At 36.0% G+C, this 19,958-nt stretch overlaps 1 protein-coding gene across 2 annotated transcripts in view; it reads left to right on the top strand.

Annotated features, from left to right (window-relative positions):
- The window catches only part of LOC126378021 (tripeptidyl-peptidase 2), a 477,445-nt gene that overhangs the window by 201,502 nt on the left and 255,985 nt on the right, over nucleotides 1–19,958 (top strand). The gene's annotated exons all lie outside the window — the stretch shown is intronic.

The raw sequence follows: 19,958 nt of genomic DNA, 5'->3' as shown, positions 1-19,958 counted from the left end.
CCTTTGAAATGCGATATTGTGTAATAAAATCAAAGGTTAAGACTCTTGAGAGGCTTGTTCGTAATATTGTTAAGATGTAACGAATAAGCAGAGAGAAGAAAGCAATGTCAAGAGTACAAACATCTCATCTAAACAAGTTCATACAAAATAATAAGATGATGAAGAAGAGAAAGTTTATGTAAAGTATATTTGATTTCATTCATTTTTACAATACAAATATAATTTATTGCACCAAAATAATATTTTATTCTTATTCTTAAAAAAATAAAAAGAAATAATTACAAAAGACTCCTAACTAGGTACCATGCCAAATGGCGGCCTAATCACTTAAAACGATTTCATCCAGACAACCACAAGTCGAGGAAACATTTAAAAATTGAAATTGTAAGATTTCGGGTACAAACTATTAGTACAACTTAACAATAAATACATATACAATAATAAATACATAACATATATACAAACTTAAATAATATACCCATATAAATTTAATGTAGGATTTTTCTTTTTTAATGTGGGATCAACAGAGAAAACTTAGTAGGTATGGAAGGTAGGTACCTAAAGTATTAATTTAGATATAAGATTTTCCGTGATGATTCATGACAGCCCTATTCGAAAAACACGTCACGAATACGTGTATGTTTATTTTTATTTATTTATTTAGGATGCACTATTTTTTTTTTAAAGAACGTCTAGGGCCCTGTGCCGAGGTTTTTCTTGCAGCTTCTTTTCCCCGGCTATACAGGTTGTGAGAAGCTGCAGTAGTTTTAGGCGGATGAGACGTTTGTTATGTAAAATTGACGATTCAAAGTGTAACTATGTTACCTATTGTATATTTATATATTTATTGTATTAATATATTTGTATGTTACTAACACTAGTTTTGTAAGCTTGCAATTTTACTAACAAATATGGATGTAATCAATGTGGATGAGTCCGAAATAAATGATTATTATTATTATTATTATTATTATTGAATAAAGATATTTTTGAATTTGAATTTGAATTGAATTTGACTATCGATATATACTTACATAAAAATTACATGAATAAAATTCAACGGACAATGACCGTATGTTATGCCATTACAGGCGTATACAACATTCAAGTTAAAGTTTCAAACAAAACAAAACAACACGTAAGTACACGTGATTGAGGTAACTTAAAGCTAGAAGTTATAAAATAATTGGATAAAATATATATAAAGTAAGTGTTCCGCGGCCATAATGCCATTTGCGGCACACCTCCAAGAAAAAAAAAGGTAAAATGAAGAAATTAATACAGACTTGAGTTGAGTGATAGAGTGAAAAACAGTGTGATAAGACAGAGATGTAAGAATGAGAAGGAAATGTTAGGTTGTTTGGACACGTATAGCGGATGAAGGACAATAGAATTTCGAAAGAGGTATATAAAGCGAAAGTTGATGGTAGGGCTGGCAGAGGAAGACCTAGAAGGACTTACATTGATCAAATTGGAGATGTCCTTTGAAAAGGTTTAGTACGATCTACTCTGAAACGGCGTGCGTGTATGAAGCGATTGATGAATGTGAAGGAAGCAAGAGAAGTGTGTCAGGATCGAAGCAAATGGAATTCTAAAGTCTCTGCTTACCCCGGTGGGAAATAGCCGTGAGTTTATGTATATAACAGAGATTTTGTATGTATGTAATAGCCTTCCAAAGAAGGCTTCGTACAATTATTGGGAGTGTAATCTACCGGAGACTGGACGTAGCTAGCTTTAGGTACAGCATAGGTAAGCATCAGACAGACACTACGTTTAGATGTTATTTTTTCACGGGACCTACTGTAGATTTGCTGCAAATGACATTAACTACAACTGACAACCGGGGAGCGCATTAGCTATCAGTCGGTGCAAAATTTGAGACAACAGGCCTGATTCTGTCCTGTTTGCCGCCGCGGCTCAGGACGTCGTATTTGGAAGAACTAAACGACTTTAGTAGGCCTATAGCGATAATCGCTGAATGAGGGAAATCGTGGCTGGCTGATCACTAGATTGTCCGAAAGTAATATGATCCGTGCTTTGGAAGGCGCGTTAAGCCGGGACCGGTTACTATATTTACTGATGGAAGTAAGTAGTTACATAAGCCTGTAGATGGGGTTGGTAAGCCCTCCCCAAGTGTTCCGGGGTCCTCCCCAAGTGTTCCGGGCAGCCCTCCCCCCGGGTGGAGTGGGAGGCGCTTGACGCGCTCCCATGGGCGCTGGGCCCCAAAGGGCATCCGCCGGCGGGGACGCGGTTGTGTGCAATTGCGTTCCCGTATCCCCGCCACACGGTGGCAAAGAGGAACACCGTTGGGTTTTAGTGGGTATACCGGGTGGCGACACCCGGGGAGTCCCACATAACCACGTCCCCCCCTCCCGGGCGGCGTGGTATGCGTAACGCATTTCCCAACGTCAAGAAAAAAAAAAGGTTTGGTAAGCCACCTCACAACCCACATGATAGAAGAAGAGAGAAGGGAAATCGTGGACCTTGCTTGCGGGATCGACATTGGGTCCTGAAGTGTTTGTTGCCGCGCTGATTGGCCTCCTCTATGGCAAGAGTAAACAGTACCTACCGTATTTTGTGTTGTGTCTATATTTAATTCTGAAAGGTACCGGAAGTCTCTCGAAGAGTAATTTGCTTTGATATTTCCTTATTCGATCGGTGATGTCGTGACAGGAAAAATACAACATAAATATTTTGATCAACAATAATATCTTTAAAGTCATACTAAAATCTCCAGATAATTTATAAAAAAGCTTTGTGACAAAAAACGACTTTCAAAAAGTGTAGGTTAAAAATATCTAAATACTCCTCATAGATCCACTTATCAGAACCGGATTTAACTTAAGACCGTATATACCTACTTTTTTAACTAACTGCGGCAAAGTGTTTGGTCGCTATGTACTTACAGGGTGTTAGTGACATCGTAACGAAAACTTTGAGGGATGATTCAGACCTTGATTAGTTTAAAATAATAATAAAAAAGGTTATTTAGGTAAAAACTACGACATACATATACATTTACAACATTAAAATATACACACATTAATATTAATATTTAGTTGGAAAACATAAAGGTATATGGGTGCCGCAGCTCACAAAAAGGCCAGGGTTCAGTGAAAATTTACCCAGAGGGCAACACTGATTTTCAACCCACGCCGATCTGAAACGCGAGTACCCGCACAATAAATTAAAAAATAAATAAAGAGTAAAAAAAAAAACGATTTAGTGAGTGTGTGTGTTCCGTACTTTTCCGATGGAAAATTCGAAGGTGTTGGTGATATCGTAACGAATACTGAGGGGGATGAGTCAGACCATGATTCTGAGTGTAAGGCTGCCTGTCCATCTAAGCGGAGCGAGCTTGCGGAGCGGTGAAAGGGATAAATATTAACCAATAGGATTAACCAATCTCTATCCACTGCAGCTGAGCGGAGTTTTTATGCAATCCTATTGGTTAATATTTATCCGTTTCACCGCTCCGCAAGCTCGCTCCGCTTCAATGGACAGGCAGCCTTAATATCAATTAAGTGGAATTCACTACAATTCACATCACTACACATATACTTATAGACACATAATTATAGACGAATGGTGATGTTTAGCAGATAGCTGTGGTTGAATGCCAATGTGTCCTTAGACTTTGCTTACCACGAATATCATACCAGACCACGGATATCTTGTAAATATCACCATACGGAATTCCGGAGAATAGAAGATAATATTTTATTTTCTTGGTTCATATTTTTAGAGCATGATTTTTGCGTAGTCGGATTTTAGTTTTCAAACGTATGTATGTATATATTTTATGCAATGTTGTACCATTATTTATTTTAAAATTTAAACAAAATAAATATTTATACCCGAACATGTTAACTTATCCAATTACAAACGTTTCGACGTCACAATTCATGTAAATAAACCATTAACATTTTGCCGTATTGAATTGTGCTGATGGGAAGAATATATTATAATTATAATATGTTCCGTATTGAGAAATGTTTTCAGTAAATAATACAATATGCAACAGTCGTAGTCTAATATTTGTTTTTTATCATGACTTAAGATGTAAAAGCAGTGAAGCGTGGGTGACCGCCCGCGCGTTTTTCACTTCGCGCGTTTTTTGCGCGCTTTTTTTTGACGTCAGTGCTACATACGCAAACATAACCTTAAAAGATTCTTAACTTATACAATATTATCATGTTTTTAGAATCTAAACATCGTATTTTATGTCTGAGATGGTTTTGAAAAACTCAAAAACGCGGCCTTGCTGGAATACCACGCCTTAATAAGTACAGTTCTTTTGAATCATATGTGCTGTCAGAATTTACAGTTTTCTATTGGAAATATAATCACTATCACATAACAGAATAGGTCCATTTATATTCTGACGTTTGGTAGCTTTACTCGACGTGATGTGGTGCTGTGGTAGCCGAGTTGGTAGAACGCTTGCATGATTGTTGAATTTGTTTTCGACTTCATGTTTGGATCATAAATCAATTATCAAGTGCTCAGCGGAGAAAGAAAACATCGTGAGGAAACCTACATTCCCGAAAATTGCATTTTCGGAGGAATGTGACCTAACTTGTATTGGGCTGGTTTTACCATCGCGGGTTGGAAGGTCAGACAGGCAGTTACTTCTGTAAAAAACCGGACCTGTCAAATCTTCAGGTTAGGTAAGTGGACCCTGTGAAAACGGGATAACGGTAGCTTTACCCACCTTAACGAAATAAGTACATCAGGTCATGTCTATTTCCTATTAGGAAAGGCAGTTACCATGGAATTCTACTTGCTACGAACACACCAAGTAATCCTCCTTGAAGATGTGTATGAGCTGTGATGTATATAATCAGTTTATGTTAAGAAATAAATTACACATTAACTAAACATCGAGTAGAAAAATATTGTTTGAACTTATTACACCGAAATATGAGACTTGATACTTTTCCCGACAGACCAATTATGATGGATCAAAAAGTTTTGATCGAAGACTATTCGTAGTAGCTAAGTCGGTTGGTTAGGGATGATTAGTGATCAGAAAAGGTTGCGAGTTCAAATCCCTGGTTTGGATTTCTTTCGAATTAATGTGGGATGGTGGAGTGCGGTCAGTACGTGGTTCTTGAACGTAGGCTTAATAAGAGCTCAAGGTCACTTAAAGGGCGACGGAAAGGGCTACGCTTGGAGTTTCTCTGCGTGATCGAATCAGGAACGAAGAGATCCGCAGAGGAACAAAGTCACTGATATACCCCAAACAATTGCTCACTTGACGCGGCGGTGGGCGAGGCACATTGCTCGTAAAAAGGACGGCCGATGGGGCCCTGAGGTTCTCGAATGGCGACATATAGTAACATAGTACATATAGGATTGTATTATTACTATTTGTATGTTGTTTCCATATCTCAGGCCTACGGAGTCCCGGACTTTTAGAAGGCGTGCGTGAGGCCGAAGCCAACACGTAGAGGCCCCTTAAGACAGTTTAATCTAAATGTGGTGTGACACCAACCGGCGATTATCCCTGTATGCACTATGGGAGTGCACCTAAAGACAATCCCCGGTTCGTGTAGGACTATTGCAGATTATGGGGACAAAGGGAACTGGGCTATTGGGTTGGGGGTTAGTGGACCGGAATACTGGAGCTATGGGGGACTATGACGCCTGCTCGACCAATGTTACTATTATTATTATGAAAGTGTATTATTATAACATAATTGTGTTAATTAAAACACATAATAACGGGTTCTTACCGCGTTTAAATCAGGGATATGAGACTCCCGAAATTATTGTTGTGTCCCGATACTATTGTTGTTGTTGATTATTGTTTTTTCTTTTTTTTTTTGATGATAACCGCGTAAACCTAAAACAATGCATAATTGTCTTGTAATATTTTATCAGAGCTCCAATTGGATTGGGACCAATAAGGATAAATTAACTCAAATTATTTACAGTTTATTTTCAATTCTCTTAAATTATATTTCAGAGAGCAAAGATACTTGATGTCCAGAGGGATGAATTATTAAGATACCGCCTAAGTGGGAGTCTCACTTATAATTTAGAGTTCCGTCGCTTATTCTTCTATAGGTTTGCATTTCAAAGATTATCTACGTAGTACTTACTACAGATACTTTATTTTTATTTTTTTTTATTGCACCATCCCGCATCCAAGTTGTTTGCAAATGTTTGTTTCCTTTTGGTGGTTGCCTGGAAGAAATTGCTCTAGAGCAATAAGGCCGCCCAAATTGTACTGTTTTCATGTGTTATGTCTGATTGTTGAAATTTTAGTTCTGTGCAATAAAGTATATTTGATTTGATTTGATAAGTTAATTTACTACCGACCCCTGAGGAGCTCGGTGGCGCAGCAGTTAAGGCGCTCGGTCTGCGATTGTTGAAGTAAAGCAACTTTCGCAGAGGCCGGTCATAGGATGGGTGACCACAAAAAAAAAGTTTTCATCTCGAGCTCCTCAGTGCTTTGCAAGGCACGTTAAGCCGTTGGTCCCGGCTGCATTAGCAGTCGTTAATAACCATTAATCCGCACTGGGCCCGCGTGATAGTTTAAGGCCCGATCTCCCTATCCATCCATAGGGAAGGCCCGTGCCTCAGCAGTGGGGACGTTAATGGGCTGATGATGATTATGATGACTACCGACCCCGCCGGCGTGGTCGACGATTTCCCTCAATCAGCACTTAACGCTATCGACCCATTAGGGTCAATTAATTCTTTAAAATATTTTTCTTCTCAGATGACGCCCTGAGCCGAGGTTCGCGCCCAACTGGGCACCCTCAGGCCTGTTGTCTTAAACGTTGTATCTGGTGAGAGCCTTCAGCGCTCCCCATTTGTCCGGCCAAGTAGTTAATGCCATCTGCGGCAAATCTAAAATAAGTTACGTCAAACCAAATCAAATGTGATAAACCTACAAGAATAGGACAATATAAATGCTTAGTAAAACAGCAAACAGCAAATAAAAAGTAACAATTATGCCAAAAGACGATTATGACTAAAAAAATATGCCTAACCGATTATGCCTAATCAAAATAGGACAAACAACATTATTCCCAAAAAAGGGATCCATGACGATGTGGTTTGGGTGGATCATGTTTACCTAGCAAATGCAAAAGTTGAAGTGAAATGGGTATATTTATCTAGGAAAATTTCTTAACACTCCTGAGTGTTAGAGTGAAAAGAAAGATGGAAAACGGTAACCACAATATACATTTTAACTTACTTGGATGGGCCGCAGCCCAATCGAGAATTTCCTCTCTCTGTTTTAATTCGCTCCCAGTTCATCGCAACAACGGATGCTACTGAACCCTAAAAACGTATTTTCACAGATGAAGTATAAAACAGGGAGGCACGTACAAACACGAAACTTCAAAGATGTGGATGGTCAAAGGATGTTTACTCGATGTTATGAAAGCCTCGTAATATTTTTTTATTAGTATCTTTTTAAGGATCATCCGATTGATATGGTTTTAGGATGAAGTCATAATTTTAATGATTTAGTGTTGATCCTTCTCTAGTATGCATGCAATAATAAAATTATAGAATGCGTTCAACTAATCATAATATGTATAACATAACATAACAAATACTTTATTGCACAAATAGGAAAATACTAAACACAACAAAAGAGAAATAGAATGAGTACAATAGGCGGTCTTATTGCTAAGTAGCAATCTCTTCCAGGCAACCTTTAAGTATAGGAGATATTTACTATTGTATAATTATAATATAGCGGTATAGTGCAGCATGGGAATACTTGTACGTATAAAAATTAAAACAAAGATAGATACACTTACGATGTTTTAAAACCAGATAGATTTTTTCTAGCATGTTGTCACTAAAATACTAAATACTTGTACTATTTATAGCATAACATAACAAATACTTCATTTCACACACAGGTAATACCAAATACTTGTACTATTTATAACATAACATAACAAATACTTTATTGCACACACTGGAAATACTAAATGCTGGTACTGTTTATACAGTAGCCGGGACCGACTTCTTACCTACAGTAACCGAATCCCAGTCCATTATATCCGTCTTAAGATTTGTATCAAAAGTGTCTGGAAATTGTCTTCTAATTAGTTATGGCTTTGTCTATCGCATTAAGGATTGCGGCCATGAGTTTATAATGTGTCTATATGAATATGTTGTGTCTTGTGGTAATAGGCTCGCCTCAATTACATGGAACTTAAACATAGCTAGTAAGGAATATGTACTCTACAGTCGTGATGCTGTTATGTGAATATATATTCTCGAAATAAGCTTCAATTTTATTATAAGAGCCTTTTAAAACTTAAAAGCAATTGCACTAAGGAGTTTTATTGGCCAGAAATCTTCAACACTAACTTGGCCAAAGACCTATCTTGGCAAAGGCCCGCGGCCTAACGCGCCAAGTATACTATAAATCGTAAATGAGTGTGTGAAATTAAATGTTTAGCTGTAAAATAATGTTACTTTTTTAGTACCTACATTTTTACTTAGTTACATAATAGCGATTCCTGCAGACACCTTAAAATAAAATTATTTTAATGATGATAATGATAATTTATTTGATAACATTCGTTACAGGTCATATTAGTTCACAACCTATCATAAGTAGGTATTTATTACAATTATTCTATTACCTATTCCAACGTCAACGTAATAAACCATTACAAGTAATAATTTATTTGAAACGCTAAAATAAATTGTATAATTACGTTAATACATTAGTTAAAAAATAAAAATAATAAATTGCATAATTATATTAATAAATTAGTTTAAAATAATAAATTGTATAAGTAGTTACATTAATAAATGTGTCTAAAATTACAAATTGTGTATTTCGGTTTTAAATTACGTAGTTCATTAAAATTAACTCGATAGAGGCAAGACTAAGAGTTTGGTAAAACAATACAAGTATTTTAAGTTATACCTGTCATTTTCTTATCCGCCAAAAAGGAAAAGGACGGATGATTGACAACTGTTAATTTCAACACGAATGAGTTAATTAATGAATAACCCGAGCGAATCAAATAGGTATCTCGCTAGTATGAGACCCGGCTGTACAGGTTGTGAGAAGCTGCAGTAGTTTCAGGCGGATGAGACGTTCGGTATGTAAAAATTGACGATTCAAAGTGTAACTATGTTACACCTCCTGAATAAAGATATTTTTGAATTTGAAAGTCTAGCCCCACTTGATCTTATGAAAGATACTCCTTTTTTATCGCTTGCAATCTCTTTTGGTTCGCTTTTCTGGACGCTTTCGTACGGAAGACGATATTAATATTAATTATCTCGCGACATTTCCTCTTTCTGCGTGGAAAATAATAAATGTTTTTTTTTCTTCTTTCTGAGTAAAATTTATGTTATGTTACTTTCGGAGAAAGACTCATCATTTCTCCGGGTAAGAAGCTTACATCTAAGGCACCTACTTCCCTTTTAATGGGACAAGTCGACAAAGTGGAACTTTAATGAGGCATGGCAATGAATAAAAAATGCATTGGTTACCATCTCGGATATGTCATAAACATAAACATGACATAGCTTAGCACAACACCTTGTATACTATATAAATTGCTTCTTAGCTTGTAGGCTAAATTGTAATATTAAGAAGCATATATTTCAAAACATTATAGAAGGGAAGCTACAAGGAAAGAGAGGAAGGGGAAGACCAAGAAGAGCTTATATGGAACAGATTAAAGAGAAGGCGAACGTCGTGTCTTATAAGGAAGTGAAGGAATTGGTTTTTGATAGATAAGAATGGAGAATGATACACCGACAAGAGCGTGGCTCATAAATTAGGTGTGGTATTTAAGCATTATAATGCTTTATTTGGAAGAGAAAATGACTGAAAACCAGCGCTGGATGGCGCCATACATCACAGCGCAAGCTGAGCCATTTCCTTTTGCCCGTATTCGCAATATTCATTATTATCTAGTTCATATAGCAAATGTAAATTGTTATTGGCAATAAATTTATTTTATTCTTCTTCTTATTTATTCTTCTTCTTCTTTATTTAAAGGAAATAATGCTGATTTGTTTTGCTCTACGGATGAATCGATCGACTGAGTTGGGCTGTAAACCAAACTCTGCTGCCACAGCGGACGGCTCGCAGCGTCCGCTCCACCACAAACCGCGGGTGAGGTCCACCTAAATTTATACGTACGGAAATCGATACGTGGACTTGGATTATAATGTTTATTTACTATTGGTAGCCTAACCTACAGTTGAATAAGTAGAAGTCAAAGGTAAATACTAAAATTAATAAATCATTATTGGATGAGTGCTTGTATTAGGTAAAATTCAAAAATTATTAAAGCCATCATCATCTCCCTAGCATTATCACGTTTTTCATAGGGTCCCCTTACTTAACCTGATGATTTGACAGCTCCGGTTTTTACAAAAACGACTGCCTGTTTGACCTCCCAATCGGCGAAGGGCGAACCAGCCCAATACAGGTTAGGTCACATACCTCCGAAAATGCATTTCTCGGGAATGTGGGTTTCACGGTGTTTTCCTTTACCGCCGAGCACGTGAATCATTTATGATCCAAACATGTATTCGAAAACAAATTCTGTGGATTAAAATGACCTCAAAATGAGAAGCAAGCGTTCGACCAACTGGGCTACCACAGCGTCCACGGCTTAAAAACCATACTCCTATTAATTAAATTAAATTTAAAAAAAAAAAATTGTCGCGTTTATCGGTGACGTCATTAAATTTTTGTATTGACTATGCACTCGCCAGACACTCCATTCAAAAATCTCAACCTGTGCCGCTTACCACGTAAGTGCGAGTGGGACAAACAATCCACACTCTCCCCTACTCATTCACGGTTTAAGGCCATGGAGTCTTAAGAAGACCCAGAGGGGGTGAGGTAAAAGGTAAATGTAGCTTGGAGGTCGATACCAATTGGTGCGGGGCAAGGAATTACCGTTCTTCCATCGTGTGGATTGTGAGGTGAATTTCCAACCCCATCAACCCTGGTGTCAGGGTTATTACTGAGCCGCCATAGGCGCCTGACATGACTCATGTAACGACTACGTTACATCAGTAAGTAATAACCGGGACCAACGCCTTAACGTGCCTTCCGAAGCACGGATCTTTTTTACGTTTTGGACAATTAGGTGATCAGTCTGTAATGTCCTAACCAAACTAGGGATCACAAAGTGATTTTTGTGATTTGTCCCCACCGGGATTCGAACCCGGGACCTCCGGATCGTGAGCACAACGCTCAACCACTGGACCACGGAGGCCGTTAGTTACCGTTATATATGTATCATAGTATTGTTCTTTATTTATCCTATGCGTTTAGTGAAAAGTGGTGCTAGAATGGACACACTGTAAAAGTAATTCATAATGCATTTATTCAGTTTTTATTTATACCAAGAGATTGTGTCTTCTTCAAAATTGTATCTATATTTCTGTGGGTTCTAGAGGGATGGACTGGTTTTCTGTCACGGTTCATCATATATATATATCCACCTTTGGCCGTTAACATTTTTTTTATTTTTTATTCAAAGTAACAATAAACGTTTTACAATCAAAACGGTGTCTCATAAACCTATCGACAGGTTTTTCTGTACACCGCAACTCATCGTCTGTTTTTACATTTTGTAGGTATCTAAATAACAGTTCTGTCTAAGTTACCGTAGTTTATTCTGTATTCCACTGTGATTAAGGTGGTTTATTCTTACCTCTATAAAGTTGCCTTCTCACCCATAACTCTGAAACTTTACACGCGTTTAACTTATAACTTTGTTTACGCAGAGGGATGAAACAAACACAAGACCCAAGTTTTTCAAACTTCTTTATTGAGATAGTCAACACTTTTTTTAATAATATTTATGACATCATACTTTAGATATAGAAACTCATTCATAATCACATTTCCTTACATATTACACAGTATTGCAACTTATAGTTACTTTGAAGCAAATTTTCTTAATCATTTGATATCACTAGAATGCTATTTACAATATAGATATAATATTATTATAGTTCGGTTGGGTATTAAGAGTTAAAATGTTAATTTTCGAACAGCAAAGATTTTTTATTGTGATCTTTTGGTTTGTCCAGTGTCTGCATGGTTGCGCTATTGCAAACTACTGGATAGCGGTGTTACTAGGCTAGTAAATTGAAATGTAAATCCAATTTGCAATTTTAATAAAATACATTTAATTACCACAATTAAAAACAAAACAAACACATCTTATAAATAAAAAACTTAATATGCTAAAAATATTAAAAAATATATATATAATATATTAAATTAATTTATTTGTTATTTTTTTGCAATTTTTAGATTCTCACAAAAATATTTGAAGTTTTGGAATTCTGTTTTATGAAATAAATTATTTGAATTTTAAAGAATTTTGTGGATTTCACCTTAAAGCCGTAAGACACTAAAACTGTCTATATAGACGTCTATGGTTGAAATCCAATGTATTTAAAGGTGCGCGTTGCGCGGTAGAGTAGGTAACCCGTGAAGGCTGTTAATTTTAGGCAAAGCATTATTTTTTATCCCAAGCATAAATTGCAAAAAGAAATATTTAGCAGCACTTTGGTAATTGTCAACAAACCAAAGTGACCACAGAGAAAATTAAAAGAGGGACTACATAACTTTGAACTCCTTAGTAACATTATAACTGTTTAGTTACAAATAGTGATATTTTTTTAAAAAAATATTGCAAAATAGTTATGTTACTTAGTAATGCAAAGTTTACGTAGTCACTCTGTTTTGTAAAAAATAACCAAAATTTTGTAAAATAATAGAATTAAAATTCATCGCTTATTACCAGCCGGGCTAACTGGCGCAACGAGATAAAATTATCGATCGAATCAATAAATTTTGTCGAAATCGATAAGTTTGTTTTTTTTTTTCTAAAATGCGTGGCACGTGATTTTGTTCGAATTTTGATAGAACGACATGACTTATTTGGGTGCATATCACCAATCGACAAAACGACATAATTATATCGTAAGAATCGATAAAATGACCGTGGCAAAATTTTATCACGTTGTGCATGTTAGTTAGCCTTTAGTGGTTCAAAAAAAATTCAAATATATTTATTTTTCAAAATTGGCTTACAAAGTTAGCGCTTTTTGAACGTCAAAAAATTAAATTACATATTATGTAAATAGCTGTAAAACTATTACCACATCGGAATCTGTAACGCTGAGGGAAAGACGTGGCCAGAAAAACTAGCTTAGAGAAAGGGTTTAAGGGCTTAGGTTAGAGAAACTAGCGTGTTCGCTATGACTTTATTATGTAATAAACAAACATAAGGTACTTTTAGAAGGTAATTTACTATAATGACATGGAATTTAGGGTGGTATTAATAATCTAATCTCAGCTGAGACTGCCCTCAAGATCATGCTTAAGTCTCTGTTTTTATATGAGAACTGTCACACTGACATGATCTTGAGAGCAGTCTCAAAGCTGAGATAAGTTTATTAATACCACCCTTAGTTTCCACTGCTAATAATCAACCCGATTTTTATGTAACAAATATATTTTTTTTTTCATTTCTTAATTCCCCATAATTTGTAGGAATTCGGAATTAAAAAAGAATATTTACCCCGAAATGTCTCCGAAGAGTTTACATACTTTTGTTACACGCAGTTGAAGCCAACAGGGCTAACGTACGTAACGTGATAAATACGTTTTTTTTTTGGGAACGTAGCCTGGAAAGTCTCCCATTGGGGTAGTCAGAGGTAAATCCATCGCAAGATGAACTAAGTACCCACACCACACCGAGCTTTCTATTAGACTAACATGAATATAAATGTTTCTTTCTTTCTTTCAAATTAATTTCCGACAGTAAGCCCCTGGCTTTACTCATTCCTGGTAACCCCTGGTAACTCAGTCCTGTAACTCATTACAACATTCCCCGTCGCGAAAACGAAATAATTTCCATTTTAAAATTACAAAATTCAGTGGAACGTTAATAAATTATGTGTTGTTCATTTTACAGGCGAGGTGTCAATTTCATAATAAATATTCTAATGGAAGGCTTTTGTAGAATGTTATTTTTGTATCAATGCTCTTATAATGTTTTTGAATATCAAAGTGCTGACTTTGATTCTGGAGAGTTTGTCCGTGAGTACATAAAATTTTGGATAGTACTCTCCATAATACTGTGTCTGTCTGTGTGCGTGAATTATGGACGTTATTTTTTTTTATAATGTAATTAATCCTGATAAATTCGTGATGAATCCCTGATAGCTCTGTGAATGCGTGACTCACAGCGTAGTGTCATTAGTTCGAAACCTGAATTCGACTTTATGAGTTTGAATTCACAGATCATAGATAATCGATATCACGTGATCGGTATCGGGTTGATGAAGTTGGTAATTCACCTCTCAACCCACACGTTAGAAGAAGAAGATATCACGTGGTTTCCAGGTTTTGTACCTGGTAAATGGCAATAGAATCGCCATCTATTATATGGGACTTGAGCATAGCTGGCGAGAACTGGGTGCGTCTATTATACACCACTGTCTATCCCTTCGGTCATATAGGCATGATGCTCTGATACGTTGCAATTAATCATGTTACGTAGCACACAAAGTCAGTGATGGAAGCGTTTAGGTTTAAGGAAGCTCTGGATAGTAGAAAGAATGCTTGGAAGACCACACGAAACCTTGAAGGAGATACATACTTAATTGGCATGATCTGAGGTACAATCACTGTAAGATGGACTTAGGGTGGTATTAATAAACTAATCTCAGCTGAAACTGCCCTCAAGATCATGCTCAAGTCCCTGTTTTTATATGAGAACTGTCACACTGACATGATCTTGAGAGCAGTCTCAAAGCTGAGGTAAGTTTATTAATACCACCCTTAGTACCCACGCTTCACGAGTTGTCAGACAAACGCGATAGTTGGTGAGCCGTATCGCCGTCTATTATGATGGAATTGCACTTGAGATAAGTTTATAACTGATTGGTGTACGGCTTTTTGGCGGGAACGGGAACGGGACAGTTGCTTTCTTTATTGAATAATCTAAATAATTGATACGGAGTGGTGTTTTGTGGTTAATGATCGCATTAAGTTAGTCGGAAGACATCGCGACAGTGTTATTATATCCGAGTATTCAATAAACAAAGTGTATCTGCCTATTTTCGCTTCGTGCCAAAAAGCCCCTTCATAACTCGAAAGTTTATGCTGACTTTTGAGTTAATTCGTTTGGGGTTCGGAGTAGGAGTCTACTCCGAGAGTGGGGGCTTAGGTTTCATCATCATCACCTTTCATTATTTCATTAATCATCAAGAAAAAAAATACGTAAGACATGGCTGTATGGGCATAGTTCCCTTTGCCTTACCCATCGGGAAAAAAAAAAAAAAATATTGGTGTACACGTGGGGGAGGGGGGATTGAACTGTCGCTTCTTTTTAGTCTGAGAAGCAATCCGATGAGGGATAATGGGTCTACAATTTTGATTGATGGATCTGGAAGAATCAAGAGGATTATCAATCATTGGCATCGTGTGTGTATATCATTACATTGAGTGACAGAATAATCAGCGTCGGTCAATGATTGCCATCAAATCAGCGGAATACGTGTAGTCAATTGAGTACGGATTGACGTTTGAGTAGGTAGTCTCTGTGGTGGTGATTGGTCTTTTGTGGGACATCTGGATAAATGGTTTTGGGCTTAATCGTGTAACTATAGTTTCAATCACAGTCAAAACCTCCCTGATTTTGATTGGCTGAAAATTACAACTGGTATCGATTGTTTGTACTTCTAGCCAATCACAAGACACGATAGAAATTAGTGACAAATATAAATCCTGATCACATCAAGTTATACCAGAGGCCTAATAGTGTAACTCGGTAATTTTATTTTTTAAATTTGGATGCTTAAAGTTCTTCTCCGACTATTTTTGGGTATTTATATAGCAATTAAAAAATACTTCGAGGTATGGTCTTTCTGGACACAAATCTTTCTTTATTTTATCTAACATCATTAAATTAGTGATAATGATGTTAGATTTTTTCAAATATGTGATTTATTGTAGCCGCAGATGGCATTAACTACTTAGCTGGACAAATGGGGAGCGCTGAAGGCAATCACATAACTGGCCTGAGGGTACCCAGTTGGGAGGGAACCTCGACTCAGGGCGTCGTCTGAGAGGATAATATTTGAAAGATTTAATCGACCCTAGTGGGTCTATAGCGATAAGCGCTGATAGAAATATGAGGGAAATCGTCGACCACGCCGGCGGGGTTGGTATCGGGGTTCTGAAATGTTTGTTGTCGTGAGCTGATTGGCCACCTCTATGACTACGATGACTGACGGGTCGTTGGGATCGTATATTTTTGTACATTAAATTAGTAACGTCCCTAAGCGGGATGTATTCGGAAGCCACAACTACCAGGGGATTTGGGTTGTGCGGAGCATAATCTAAAAAAAGTTATGAAGTTAATTTGAGCTATTGGGCAATGGGTGGCAGAGGTTACGCCACCACTGTGTCCTTTGCGATATGGTCGTTAGTATCTTTATTGTGTTTGATGTTTCAACTAGCTCTGGAAACAAAGTAACAGTTTCTCCCTAGAGTCATACAAGTATTTTATTGTTATCTAATAATATTATTTGCTGAAATGTCTCGACAAAGGAAGTTATTTTGGCAATAGTTATAGAAATGTTGCCAAAGGACAAAGCTGGAAAGAAGAATGTGCGTAATGTATATCACGATCTTCGAAGAATTGGTAATCCACTTTACGGGACCTTCCTCGTGGCGCCGTCCGATATCGTATGAATGTGCAATTTTAGGTTAAGGTTGTCAGTCAGTGTTACATCGAATTTCTTGAAAGTGTCATAATCAGTGATCGAGATAGGTAGTCTCATTTGGGGTCAATAACCCTGAATTTTGTGGTTAACATGGATATAACCATGAGATTTTTAAGATTGTAAGATTGTATTACATTATAATAATTATCTTCTTCTTGTATTAAATAAAAGTAAAATGTAATATTATAAATGTGAAAAGTTGTCGATCGAAAATACACAAACCAATAATAACCAAAAAAAACAATACAAATACGTAACATTCAAATTACTAAAATAATTCATTCAATTTTTTCATTCATTTTAATCAATTTGCAACCTAAAAATAAATGTTCAATAAAAAAATCGAATTTTGTGTTTCGAGATTCACGATTTGGGGGCACATCCATATTACGACAAATCTCGCAAATGTCATTACTTATCTCATCACTGATCATGATTCATAATATCATATATAATCACATTTTGACAATTTGTAAAAAAGTAAATATATTTAAGTTGTCATCTAACCTATTACTCGAATCGTCATCAAACTTGTTGCGATATCGCAAATTCGTGCGATTTTCATCACGGCGTGAGGAAGCTCGCCTAACATTTGAAATAATTTAGAAATATATACATGAAATCTAAATACTTATTTATTATCCTACAATAAAATATACATAACTAATAATTTGCCAAATAATAATGTAACTTTACGAATAATTTAGACAATATCGAATGTCACAAACATAATTATTTACACTAAAATATTTTTTATTGGTATGGCACTTATTTATATACAGAACTATCTTATCTCTATATATACAAAAATGTTACGTTTACATCAATTTAATATCCTTATCCCTCTATTTATTTACAGTTATTCACTAGATGTCTTTCATTGGCGTCTTATACGTATATTACACATTTTAATATTAGCACTATGTATATTATATACATAGTAGTTAATAACTATTATATTTAGAAAATATAGAATGTTGTAATAACGGATACTAGATATATTATATGGCAAAAAGGTTTCAATTTTTCTATAAAACCTAACGACAGCGACCACGGGAAAGAAGAAACAGGATGTAAAGACCCTAACGCGCATTTTGTATGAGAACCGCTGTTCAACGCCACTCTTTTACTTCTACTCTTGCAAACAGATAACTACGATAGCTCTACTGCTTCTCAAATTTCATAGCCACTTTACCGGCAATGTATATTTTATGTGTTTTTTGTGTCTTTTCGTAAGATACTGCATATTCGGTTATTCTCGGTTATTGATCATACTAAGGTTTTTAGCTTTCATGTGATAAGAAAAGATCTCCTTGCATGATAGTTGACGACCTTTTAATATACTATTGCGGAGCTCCGTGTGTCGTAAAGATTGCGGACGAGTGGAGTGCAAAGCTGAAGTATGAACTATTTTCTCACACTTGTATGACGCGCGTTTAGTGCTCATTGGCCAATCCAACCTCTTTCTTCTATTCCGTGATAGTAACAAATATAATATTAAACAACATAATATAACAGAACATAAGCTCATGACTATATTAAAACTTGCATAAGTGAGAGCATAAGGGTAAGTACTTACCTATCAAATATTTTGAAAAACGAGTTTGTAATAAGTAGTTTAATTTACTAGAGATATGGTTTTAAAGAATCGATTTTGAAGGCAGCTTAATTTTTTTTTGTAAAATGTTTCTTTTTAATGCAGATAAGTAATTTACTTTTCGAGCAAATGAACCAAATTTTGTTTAAGTATACATTACCTGCGAAAATCATAGATCCGTGATTATCTTACTCTATAGTCCAGAAGTCCCTGTGGATGATAATATTGTGTACTCAACACATTTTTTTTCAATCCTTGAAAGCTTGAAGCGATTTCTGTAAACGACTGCTTAAACATTTTCTTTTTGATAGTCCATTTTGTGCCCCAGTAAGTGAATCCTTAAAATCGGCTCACAATTCGATAATACATTGCATATCACAGAAAAATAATATTTATAGTCGGAACGATGATTTTCCTGTTATTGAAGTGTCTTATGCAATACTGGTTAGCTTTCCGCCAGCGTCTTCGTCCATATAATGATTCTAACATTAAAAATGACAAAGTTTCATACAAACTTTCAACCCCTGGGGAATTGAATTTCGCAAAACTCCGTCTTAGTGAGCACTTACGTCCTAAAAGGAACCCCTTGCAAAATTTGAGACTCCTAGCATTTGAAGTTTCTGAGATTTAATGATTAATCAGTAAGTGGTATTTGGCTTGTATGTATATAGATTTAAAATTATTCTACTGACACTTAAACACACTATCAGTATAACTCTTCGGTACTCACTGAACTGAACAGCTTTGCGACTTTAGGCAATTCAGCAAAAACTAGCTGGAACTACGTACAATCCAATCTATATTTACAAAAGTTCTCTCTTGCACAAAACGCTTCTTTCTCTCGACAGTACGTACAAAGGAAGTAACAATTGATATGCTTTTTCGAAACTACAGAATAAACGTTTTATCAATAAAAACCATGCTCGAACCTTGAAATTTTTGTCATTACACAGAATTTTCAGTTTAAATAATCTACCAAGTCATGTCAGTGGCTTTCGGTGGCTTAATAATAACCCTGACACACGAAGAAAAAAAAGAAGGAGACCTACCAAAACAAAACCATAACATAAGCTCACAACTAATCGTAACTGGGGTATTCGAGGTACGAACATCCATCGAAACATGAACCAAGTATCTTCACCTCACGGAGCTTTCTGTTAGATCATTGTGATAGGTGAGCCTTATCGCGGAAACAAAACACAATAATTCAAAATAAACCTGTTGTAGGTACTACCTGGTTCTAAATACAGGTTCTGTGTATTTTCCTTTAGGCGTAAAAACAATTACACTTACTTCATGATTCGAGCATATTCACAATATTGAGTATAAGACAAACGTCAATTTTCATGACCCAAACATTATAACTTACCTACTTGTATTTTATCTATGAATCACAGTAAAGACTAGCAATTTTCAAACTTACATAACTATACATAGTACGGGACGATCTCAAAAATATGGCATTGTCATTAGATGAATGATAATGATGATAACAAAACTTTTCTATTAATTATCAAATTATAGTTGAAACTTTTGATAATTTATAAAGTATAATTTACAAGGAGAGATCATTTTAAGAACG

This window comes from Pectinophora gossypiella, chromosome 2 (assembly GCF_024362695.1).
Source record: "Pectinophora gossypiella chromosome 2, ilPecGoss1.1, whole genome shotgun sequence".
NCBI lineage: Eukaryota > Metazoa > Arthropoda > Insecta > Lepidoptera > Gelechiidae > Pectinophora > Pectinophora gossypiella.
This window is presented reverse-complemented; position numbering and strand designations above follow the sequence as displayed.